We start from the raw sequence: 12,408 nt of genomic DNA, 5'->3' as shown, positions 1-12,408 counted from the left end.
GTTGTAGATGTTGTGGTTAGAGGAAAACTATCCTAATGAGTCACATTTTTAAATATAAACCGGTATTCATACTTATTGGATTTTTCTTGTGAAAAGGGAGAGAAAACTCATCTTGACTCTGTCTTCTGTTCTCAAACTGTTTTCAGAGAGGGGGTCATATCATTTGCCATCTTCCTTGGATAGAAAAAGGCTTACAACACCTAGTTTAGATTTCCTTGGGTAGAAAAGCTGAAAATCAGTTGAAGACTATTGCAAAATTATCCTTTCTGCTTCGTAGAGGGGTTTTGCAAAATAAGAATGAAGCTTAATACTGTGGATAACGAGGTTAGAGTTTATCACTGCTTTTCCTTCCTATAAATGGTTTCCAATGATGTCTACTTGTTTTAAAACACACTTTTAAAAAAAGGCCCAGTTGTCTCATATCTCTCACTAGAGCTTCAAATATCACATACATATAAGAATTATTTTTTTCCTGAGATATGAAGAGAGAAGGATTCAACATTTTCACCTATAGTTCTTTGTGTTACTTTCTCTTTGAATTACCAACAAATAATAATCGATAATCACTAGCCTTCTATCAGCCAAGTTCTTGACCTGCACTCTGAGAGTATGCAGCTCCTGTTGGACAATTGTAGTCACAAGGTTACTTGGCATTACATGGGTGTATGGTCTGTCTCTACCAGGGCTCAGTAACATGTCAGAAGCTGCTTTACTATAAGTGTGCATATCCCTGTTACAGATGGCATGAACTTGCTCCAGGATATGAGCAATTTTTATTGCTACTTTTGGAGTTTGCCAAAGACTCACACAATGTCTTTTTGTTTTGTTTTAAATCACAGATACCTCTAGAACCATGGAGTCTACTGAATCATATGGCTTTATGGGAAGACTGCTTATAGTGACCACTAAGCCACATTTCTCTCTGTGTGTGTCTCTCTCTCTCTGTCCCACTGACAACTAGAGACCGTCCACATTACTTAATAAATGGGTTGTAGTAATAATGTTCCTAAATGTGGACTTGAAGAAGTCTACCAACTTTGTGTTTCTGTTTTAGTGAAAGGCAATGCAAAGTTCAATAATCTGTCCTTGACTTTGGAAGGGACATCCCAGGTTGCCCCAGACAACTAGAGCCCTTGAAATAACACCAAGGTAGCAGGCTGCCGAGTGTTTTAGAATTCATTTTATAACCTCTGGAGTGCTTAGTTATTACCATAGCATCCAGAATTGGCATTATTTATCAAATTAAATCAACATGATGTCATTAACATTGTGGATCAATGAGGGTTCTGCAGAATATCTAAATGGACCAAGGTCCTTTGGACTGTACTTTATAACCAGCATTATCTAATATCACAGATATTCCAATCACCATTTCCTTATACCTCAGGCATATTGCACAAGCCAGTGCCTCACTTCCACACGCATCCTGTTTCAGTTCACTAGGAATGAAAAGCTTCAGTTTTATTACCATAGCTTCCAGGGAATAGTGATGCTCAGATTCACCACCTAACTTCTGTGATGTAGTCCTCTTTGTCACACAACCAATTTGTAGGAGATTCAACTCTGGAATCCCAGTTTTTAGAGACTGCTTTCAAATGCCACTCTTTGAACCAGTTGTCTGAGATTAAATTTTCTAAAAGCAGAACCTAAAACAGGAATTTGTGTGCATATGCTATATTGATGGATTACTCCTCAGGAAAACATAACTTATAAGGGAGTGATAGAAGCAATATAGGGAATAGAAAGGCTGAGTGAGAATATATCTCACATAAACTCTAACCTTGACCTGATCCATGGGGCACTCTTAAGCAAAAATCCCACACCACTGAGCAGTCCTACCTTGAGGCAAGTAGATCAGGCTTTGTACCCTCATATCAGTAAGTCATTTGCTGTGAGCTATCCTTTGCAGGGATAGTGAAGCAAATTCTTCTCTGCCAGGCAGTTCTCACAGGAGAGAAGGTTAAATAGTGGGGGAGGACCATCTAACATTTAACAGCTGGGAGATGTATGCTCTGTTTGTGAAGGGATTCCAGGTGGGACACCAACCACAACCACTATATTCTTGCAAAAAAATAATAATAATAATTTAAAAATATGGGTACCAAGTACCATTGTTTGCACTTATTCTAACAGAATTTTTCCAATTGATATGTGTAAAATGCTTCTAATATTACAAATGCATTTATTTCCTAATAGAAGAGCTCAAATATAACATTTTTCTTTTATTTAATACATATTTTTAAGTACCTGCCTTGTGCCAGCATTACACGCTGATTCTGTCATATTACAGAGAGCCTCATTATATGTAGTCATGTAAAAGGAATAGTATATATCTCTGGGCCTAAAGCTCTTATGCATCACCAAAATATTTTCCAAAACAAAGTAAGTTTGCAGTTATAGTGACCTAAATTAAAAATATTCTATGAGACAATATTTCCTGTATCTCCATAGTACAAAAATGGAAGCATTCAGTTAAGTCATCAACACAATGAGCTATGCAGATTATATATATGACAGAATACATATAAGCTCACTTAAACAAAATTGATGTCCTAATTCCACTCACAGGACAATATACAATGACTTAGAAAACTATATGTCAAAAGAAATATTAACATTCTGAAAGTCATAGAAATATTAACATTCTGAAAGAGAATGAATTGTTATTAATAAAGAATAGGAATTTAACTACATTAGCTAATTTTAGACTATGAATTTAAGCCAAAGAAGGAAGTTGACAAAACATTCATTTTTGTGTAAAATAAGTGTTATATCAGTCAGGATTATGTTATGGTATTACATTATTCTAAAAATCTCAGAGACTTAAACAAAGGATTAACTCTCAAATGTACAAGATATAAATGGGGATCAATGCGGTGTCTGTGTTCTCTCTGGTTACTCAGGTTGATGCAAGACTCGTCACCATATTAAGATGTTAAGTAAACACAGGTTTCTAGTCTCAATGATAGAATAGAGCAAAGAAAATAACGCCGTCGCTCTTAAATGCTCTGTCTCCAAAATGACGAGAGTCACTTTCAGTAATATACCTTTTAGCCCATCCAGTGACTCCATGTCCCCAAGTCAAGAGTAAAGCACACAGAAAAGCATATTCTAAGCACAGGAAAAAATTCAGAAATACATATTAATGTTCATTAGTATGTTCACAGTAAGTATATCTACGTTTAAAAATTATACATATTCTAGCATCCAGACTGTGGTTTCTATTAAATGAAATTAGGGGTTTTTTTGGAAAAATAACTGGTTAAGCTCAGACAGGAAATACATAAGAAAAGTCTAGAACATCTTGTTTTACCAGAAAGCAAGGAGACTTATCAAAGATACTAGGGTTTTGTCTAAAGGACAAACAAAGGAAATGATTGAACTTTCCACTGCCAAATGAGCTTCAATATAATAAAAGCCACAGTGGATTCTAATACACCAAGTATGTTAAAATTCATGAATTTCTAATGATATTTAGGGAAAAATAGTTTATCACATTTAGAGGATGCTCAGAAATCAATTCTCTCTTCTACTAAGTTATTAATAAAGAAAAAAGTAGTATTTAATGTGCCTTTTTCCTGTATAAGTTGTACCTCAGAGTAAGCAAATAGGTTTGGGAAAATTTTATAAAATAGTTAAACTAATAAAAACTTAAGAAATAATTGAATTAAGAAAACATCATTTCATTAAACTCTAGTAAAATAATGTTTATCACTGGCTCCTGACCTCACAAAAAGAGAGACAATCAAACACTACGTGGCTTCTGATAGAAATCACACAACCACCTATGGAGGATTCTTGCCGCAAAATTGAAACCAGAGTCTGATCAGATAATAGTTTCTAACTACTAACTTATAGAAAATACAGAGAAACATATCAATGACTTCACAAGATACCAATCAGCAAAATCCGGGACACAGAAAAACTCTACAGATCATAAACCCTGTTTATTTAACAAATAATTTATAAGAATACAAGAATGGAAGAGGAAGCCTCTAGATTAAAAAGACTTAAGAGACTATCCATCATATACAAAGCGTGGACTATTTTTTGGAACCTATCTCAAGTAAACTGGAGAAAAAAGTAAGTAAAATTATGACAGTAATTTTAAAAAATTGAACTCTGATTAAGTAATTGATGATATTAGGAATTATTTTTTTAGGTACATATGTATTTTGATTATATTTAAAACATGTTCTTATATAAAACAAGTCATGACTAAAAAATTCTCTAAAACTAAAAGCTAAATTAAAAATCTAAGAATTCTCATTTGATTCACTGAATAAATTGCTTCACAAAGCTAATCAAAATAACTGTTTTCTAAATGAGCTCAGTCTAGATTTTAAACTTAATTCCATGTCTTATAATTTATCCTTGCCAGCTTTAGTTTTGAAAGATCTCTTGCTCTACATAAATATCATGCTTTCAAAATTTAATTGCTAATAATTCCAGGAAAAAGTTAATTTTTTAAATGGTGCCATGCAACTTTATCTTTGTATATAAAAGACACTCCTTTTGATGATGAACTTCTTTAGCTTAAGGACTATATATTATACATATATACATATACATATACACATATATGTATATATATATATATATAATTTTCTTTACTTTTTAATCACTAAATGCGTTGACGGTAGGCAGCCAATATATATGACTCATGTATTGTAGGATAGTATGACTGATAAATGAATGATCAAAAAATAAATAGTAAATGATGTTGACAAATCATTATCAGGTGACTATTTGCCATGTAACATGACTTCTTAATAGTTGTATTAAATTTATTCTTAGTATTTCCTACATACCTCCACTTCATTCCCCCTCCGCTCTCTGCTTTGGGAAGCCAGAAATTTAATTTAAAAATCATTGTGGGAAATACAATTTATTCATAGCAAATTGATTCAGAAATTTTGATTGGAAAAAAAAAACAGAACTCTTCAGTATTGCCATGCACATTTAAGAACTAATAAAAATTATTCAATCAGTCAAATTTAAGAATGATTTTTTAGAAGAATGAATATTGCACTATTACATTAGAAATTGTGAAAGATATTGTGAAATGTTAGAGGGTTTCCAACCCTTAAAAGATCTTTCTAAAACATATTTCAATGCCAAATACATATGATGCAAAAGGTTATTTCTTTTGTGGGGGGAGAGGATAAATTTTAGACATTTATCATATTATAAAATTGCCTATAAGACTAATTTTGCAAAACCACCAGTGTTCTCTCTTGTATGACCAAGCTGTTATAAGTTATTTCATCCTACTTTATATCATTAAAGTAGCATGAAACAAAAGCCAGAGACATCTATTTTTTTTCCCCCAATCTACTTTGCTGAATCAGTTATCCATTCAAGACTCTTCAGATTCAAATAATATCATATAAGCATCAAGAGTGAAAAATAAAAACATGGGAATTTCTATTGTCTAATGTTATGAGTTGTCTCAGATATGAAAAAATATAAATACAAACACCTAACTGATGTCTTAATAGCAGATGCTACATTTTTCCTTTTTTTATCCAAATTAATTAAGTAAACACCAAATATTTTCCTTTAGAAAATGAAATAGCCACCCAGCCTCATAATAGTCAACCATATAGAATGACTTTTTCAAAATTTAATTGTCATGTTTTTTCTTCCTTCTATCAGGGAAGTCTAATTTTAACTACTAAAAAGATATTATCTTGATTACCCAGATTATAGTGCCAGGTGAGCCTATACATAAAAATGAAGTGGTTGGTTTGGTATCACTTTTCTTCTTCCTACAGAGATAGAAAGAAACCATCAGTATTTTGTCTCATAGACCAGTTAGTTAAATGAGCTCTTAACTGCAGTTTAAACAGAACAGATATATTTAAGAGAAGACAGTGACTGTAACTTGACACCCTTAACATGAGGATTTCTACAGGATTAATACATTGAAATCTTTATTTTTTTCTAAAGAAGGAAATGGGGTTGGAATGGTAGAAGGAAATGGAAAGACTGGCAGAAGTATTTCACTTCACCCCTAAGAGCAGTAATTACACATATGGAAATGATTTTTAATATCAATATTTTTGTCACCTCAAAAATAAGGATTAAAACATTTGTGTTATTTTAAACACATGGCGATCTCATTCGGTCGTTAAAGTTTTAGTCTGAAATCATACTGAAAATCAACAATAAAATTAGCTAAGCAATTTCTGTGAAAAAATAGAATAAACATTAGATAAGACAATATAAATTGTTAATATGTATTAAAATAAAATTAATCCCAGTATTATATAAAGAAAATTAACATAAAGTACAAAATACCAGTTTATTAAAATAATTAAAACAAATATAGAAATTGATATATAATCAATACGATAATCTACTGAAAGAAAAAGAGAATTACTGACTTCTGTCATTAATGCACATAATGCCCAATCAGGGAGCTTAAAATTCTAGCAATATGTAATAATGCATGATTAATAATGTGATTTTTTTCAAATTTACCATCTACAAGAATGAATATTTTTTAGAAAGTAATGTGATAGAAGGAAGTTACAAATTTAAAAAATGAAGCTAAACTCCCTTCTATTTAAAACTGCAACAAATTTTGTTATAATATTCACCAACCTACATACTACTTTGCACATTTCGTCTTCAAGGTCCTTAAAGTCATACATTGATTGTGTTCGACAAATTGTCTATGTTCTTCTACTTCCTGTTGCATGCCTACCTTTAGTATGATGGCAACAATTTTAAATATACTTAAAATTAGCTCAAAAATTCTAACAAAGAAATTAAATTTAAATGTTCTCTTTAACTAGATAGAAAAAATCAGCCCTAAGGAAGATTATGTGTACTATTCCCCAGTGGATATAAATCTATGGTATATTATATTATGTGCATTTTAGTGCCACCAAAGTTTAAGACTAAACCATGAGAATGTGGTGCAAGACTGCAGTTTGGAATAAGCATTTGCACATGGATAACACTGGGGAAAAAATTTTATTTAAAAGTTTTTGCTAGGATAAAGTTCTACACATGAATGGATGGTAAATGTCTGGCTTTTGCTGGGAAGAGCTGTTTGAAGAGGTCATGAAGAGCTAATGAAGGCATTTAGATAGAAGGGTCTTATACATAATAAATAATAATTCTGGATCAATATATCCAGAATTGTTGTCCTTGGATATTGGAGTCAGAGAGATGAGGGCAGATACTGCTGCTATAATCCAGCTGAGAGGTAATCAGAACCTAAGCAAGAGAGCTAACAGAATAAGAAGGAAAAAGAGAATTCTCAGGAAATATTACACAGGAAGTAGAAATATTTATCTCAATCTAAACCCGTTATAAATCCTGTTCAAATGACCATTACTACAGAATCACCTCTCTTACCCGATTATCTCACAAAGTGCTTGTATTAGTTGAAGTTCTTTTGGTTCCTTTGGTCAAAAGCAATAGAATACTAAATCTGAGCAAAAGCCAAATTGATCAATAAAGCTTAGAATAATTCATAGAGTCATGGAAGTGGTAAACCAGGCTTTCTGACATTATCTTCCTGCAATTACCTATAATAGATTATTTTCCACCCAAAATAGACTACTGTAGAAGAAAAAAAGGGGACTAGTCCATGATTCATGATTCAGAGGCTGTCATAAAACCCGTGAAGAGGCTTCGCAAGGAGGAAGAAGGATAAACAGGGACAATGATGGCCTGTAGTTCACAGTAATATATTTCAAGAGATGGAAAAGTTCAAAATTGTCAAATGCCTCAAGTGATCGTGCAACTTGACACTAGTTTATCTGTCCACTTCAAAGAGCTGTGTTTGACCTACAGCATCACATTGGTTTTACTCTTGATATTTTTTAATTGCATTTTTATCTATGTCTTCTTCACGTTATTATGATTAGGATCATTTTACAGCACAGAAAATTGATATTTATATGAGTACATCACATCAAGATTCAAAAGTTGAACTCTTTATCCTGAATTCATTAGTTTTCCTACAATCGGCTGACTTTTATTTATAATCTTTAATAAATTTGCCTTTAATTATCATAAACGTGTATTTTGTGCAGGAAACTTTAACTAAGAGTGCTTACCTCCAAGGTATTTAGCACAATATTAAGTTTTAGGGTTTTCTGAAAATTGTAATGAAAGCAGCATATACTCTTAAAAGATATAGATTCTGGAGAGAATATACTCTTAATTCATATGTATGGAGAAAAAAAATCTGGAGAATAAAAAAAAATCAAAATGAGCTCTTGCTCTCAAGTAACTTACTAGCTCACTAGGAGATAAGGCATATTTCATTTGAAATCATGAGATGAAAATATGCAAATAAAGGAAAAATTAAAGTGTCTTATTCAACAGAGTTATAAGGTGCAGGAAGACAATATGGGGAGGATAGTTGCTTAAGTTGGATGCTGATAACAGGATAGCTTTATCATAGACTTTTGAAAGGGAGAGCAAAGGAAATAAACTTGTAAAAACTGTACTTTATATTCTTTGACCATGGAGAAGTAAATGAGTCTCTGAGTCTCTGTTTCCTCTCTGTAGACAACGAGTTTAAAACATAGTATAATCCAGGAGCTTCAGTTTACATACTAATGGTGAGGGGTGGGAGGTACAATGGCAAGAATGAGGGATGAAGGAAGACAAGGTAGAAGAGGAAAGAAACAAATGAGAAGTCGTAAACTGTTGAACTGGCCACAGCTTTAAGAGAAAAATACAGACTGTTACTTAGACATAAAGAGCAACTCCGGAGAGATCCTATCTATAGATTTTTAATCACTCTGCCAGGTGGAGGGAGGGAGGAGGGAGCATTACTGCTGGCTCCTTCCAATTTCTCGCCTCTCACTAGCGAAAGTTTGCCCTCATGTCTCCCCCAAGTTCAGGTTCTGAACCCCAGTCTCTCTAGGCTGCCCTAGGGAAGCCAGATCTTACACTCCATGGATTCTTCCCAGTCTAGAAGTGGACAGAAAAATCACAGCCGATCTGGGTGCCGTGAGGTCAAACTGCGGTCCCAGGGCCAGTGCAGCTCCAGCATCAGCGAGGGCAGTGCAGACCATGCTACAGACCAGCCTGGCTCCCCGAAAGGCAGACACAGCACAAAATCAGGAGTCAGAGGGTGATGACCTGATGTTAGCCATGGTAGAGGCAAGGAGCAGGGCAAGAGAAGAGCGGGGACAGCCTTAAACTGGGTCAAATACAGATGAGATGATGTCTAAGGCATTTACCAATTTTAAGATTCGGCGACCATATGGGTCTCTTCATAGAAAATCCCAGGGCGCTCAACAATTCATCAATTGAGGAGATTCGATAATTACAGAAAAGTCCATTAATTTTCCACTGGCACCTTTCCAGCGAATAGCAAGAGTTTATTATGCTTTTTTTTTTTCTGTAGCAATTTCTAAGTTCCATGAAATCAAGTCGAGAAATGAAATATGGAATCGTGTGCTTAAAAATAAAAGATATGCTACGGAGGCAAATCTGGCCTCAGTCCCGAATTCCATAGACAGCCCCTTATTGCTAACAGCTGTGCTGTCTGGGCTTACAATGCAGCCCCACATCCACCTACATGTGAGGAACCTAAGTGGCTAACACATAAAGATGACTTTCTTGTATCTACTAGATATATACGCACGTAAAGGTGAGTGATTGCATTCCGTCCAAAAAAAAAAAAAAGCTAGGTTTAGATAAATGAGATTTTTGGTAATGTTTTTAGTTTTATAATCCTACCCTAAACAGTCTTTATTGCTGCATATAAATCCCTAATCCTAGGGAATCTCAAAAAGCCAGTCCATTTAAAGATTAAGTGGTAAAAACAGAGAAAAGTAAATCCAGCAAATGTGGTTAATGCCCTCTTGTTCTCTTGGTTGCTTTTGGTAATGTGCACAAATAATTTATGTAACAAGCCATCCTTCTTGACGTTAGGGGAGGGGAAGCATGACTACCACAGAATCTCACATCTTCCTGGATGAAAAGAGAGAAGAAATAGCTCTGCTGTGGATCTGTGAGACCTGCACCCCTGAGTTATGCAGTGCAACCTGGGCAGCCTTTTGGGCAACCTTGAAAAAAAAAAATACCCAAGTCCCTGGGCCCAGCATTATTTCTATACCAGATTACTTTATTTGCAGGTGAAATGACTGGTATCTAGAAAAAGCTGAATGAGTTGTTCAATAAAAAGGGAGAAAGTAGAAAATAACTCAGGACTTCTGATACTTGTTCCAGCATTATCTTATAACTAAACCCTCCAAAAAGAAGAAAATATAATGAAGTATCACATATTAGGATGATATGTAATAGGGATTAGCATAAATTATTAAGTGATTAAAATAAAAATATGACTTTGGACAAAAAACAATCCTCTTTTAAGCTACAGTACATGCTCAGTCCAGTTACCACCAAGGATCACGTCTTCTCCCTCAACTCAGAAAGGAAACTTCTTTGGAAGAAAAGACAATGTTTCACATTTATTTTTCCAACCATATTTTTGCTCTATTGTAATTTTGTATCCCTAAACGTTGAGGCCGTGCTGCAGATTAGAGCGTTTTTTGATGTCTGGCTTTAAAGCTAATCTGAATTACAAAAATATGAAAAATTAACAAAACGCTGGGCATCAGAAAGGAAGATATAAGGTAACTAGGGCCAATTTGCTGAGTAAAATGATTCTTTCATTGAAGCATTTACCATTGGAGAGTTCGAAACCATTAATACAAATAATATTCAGAAAGGCAGTAAAAATAGCTATCAATAATTAAAATCCGACATAGATGGAATGCTCATTTATTACCTGACATGGAGCTAAGTGCTTTACATACATTATTTTTTCAGTCCCTTTGAGAAACCTGTGAGGTAGAAACCATTACTCCTCTAATAAATGAGGAACGAAAGCAAAAAGTTGTCTATGTGTGTGGATGGTGGAGGGAGTCATTTCACTTTAATCTACCTTTATTGAATATCTAATAGAATACGTAGCAACTTTATATTGTGTGGGACAAAGATAAATGAGACATAGTTTCCAGCTGGAGTGAGTGGTAGTCCAGAGGGTTAAGGAGGCATGCACACAGTTATAGGACTGTGGGTTTAATTTATTCACCTTCTTACAGTCTCCCGTTATTATGGAAAATGGATGATCTGAATATAAAAACTAAATGAACTGTAGTTGTGCCTGATGATGGCCAAAGAAATAAGTAAAATTAATGAACCTATTAAAGACAAGTTTCAGAGAAAATTTCACTGGTGCTTCTAATAAAACCATATTAATAATTCCCCTTTAACTACTCCCCATACATACAAGAAAGAAAAGAAATTTTAAAAATGGAAAAATTAAGATGCTAATTTCTTTTAATGTCATATTCCATTCCATTACTCAAGCAAAGTTGTTAAACAAATGGAAAGCAGACATAAAGAGGACTTTAGAACACATTAGCTTTAGAAAAACCAGTTTAGTCACCACACTGCTATATCATATATCCTCTAAAAGGTGTGGGTTTGAGAAGCTGATGGCTGATTATGATCACAGAGCAACCTTGTTTGAGCGACTTAACACTTTAAGTCTCAAAAAGGGGGACTTGAAGAGGAAAGTGACTCCAGGGCAAACTCTGCATTCCTTTGGAACATTTAGAGCCACATGGCTTCCAGCTTAGAGTTGCATGTGTCTAAAGGATATTGCCGAGTTCTTAAACATCTAGAAAAACCTTGGCAACCTGAGCTCAGGGCAGTCACACTGCTTGACAGTCAGATAAGAGCCTGTCCAATGCGAATAGATCATCAGCTGTCCCAACAATCTTCTTCCATTAGCTCACTGCTTTTGATAACTGCAGAGGGTGACACAACTTTACAACATTTTAAAGCTGTTTTACTATTTTGGAAAAAGCAAAGCATGTTAGTAAAAAAACGAAGGACACTGAAACAGGATTGGGATATGACTGGAAAATAGCAGGATTGTTTTTCCTTTAGGAGGAAAAAAAATGGCAGATTCATTAATTGCTTCAGTGAATGTATGCTGTCACAGCTAAGTTTTCTATTCAACGAGCTTGACTAATTAAAATATATATGCTTCATTTACATAATCTTCCATAACTGAGTAGGTGACATTTATTATAGATAATAGCAAGTAGCAAGAATGGCAGTTACTGGTGCTCTGTGCTTCCTGGACTAGTGGGATCATCACCTAGGAATTTGTTAGACATTACCCAGTCCTACCCAGACCTATTGTATCAGAAACTCTATGAGTAGGGTTAGAGATCCATTTTAATAAGCCCTGTAGGTGACTTAGAGGCATGCTAAAGTTTGAGAACCACTGTTAAGGCCCTCATAGACCAGAAAGGGTAAACCAATTTGTGTAATTGGCTTGTGAAAGACAATTAAATTGTTAGGCCACTGGCTTCCTGGAACTGCAGGCCCCAGTTAAAAAGCACTCACATC

This window comes from Pteropus alecto, unplaced genomic scaffold (assembly GCF_000325575.1).
Source record: "Pteropus alecto unplaced genomic scaffold, ASM32557v1 scaffold81, whole genome shotgun sequence".
Classification (NCBI taxonomy): domain Eukaryota; kingdom Metazoa; phylum Chordata; class Mammalia; order Chiroptera; family Pteropodidae; genus Pteropus; species Pteropus alecto.
The sequence above is the reverse complement of the archived record's forward strand: the minus strand, read 5'-3'. Positions refer to the sequence as shown.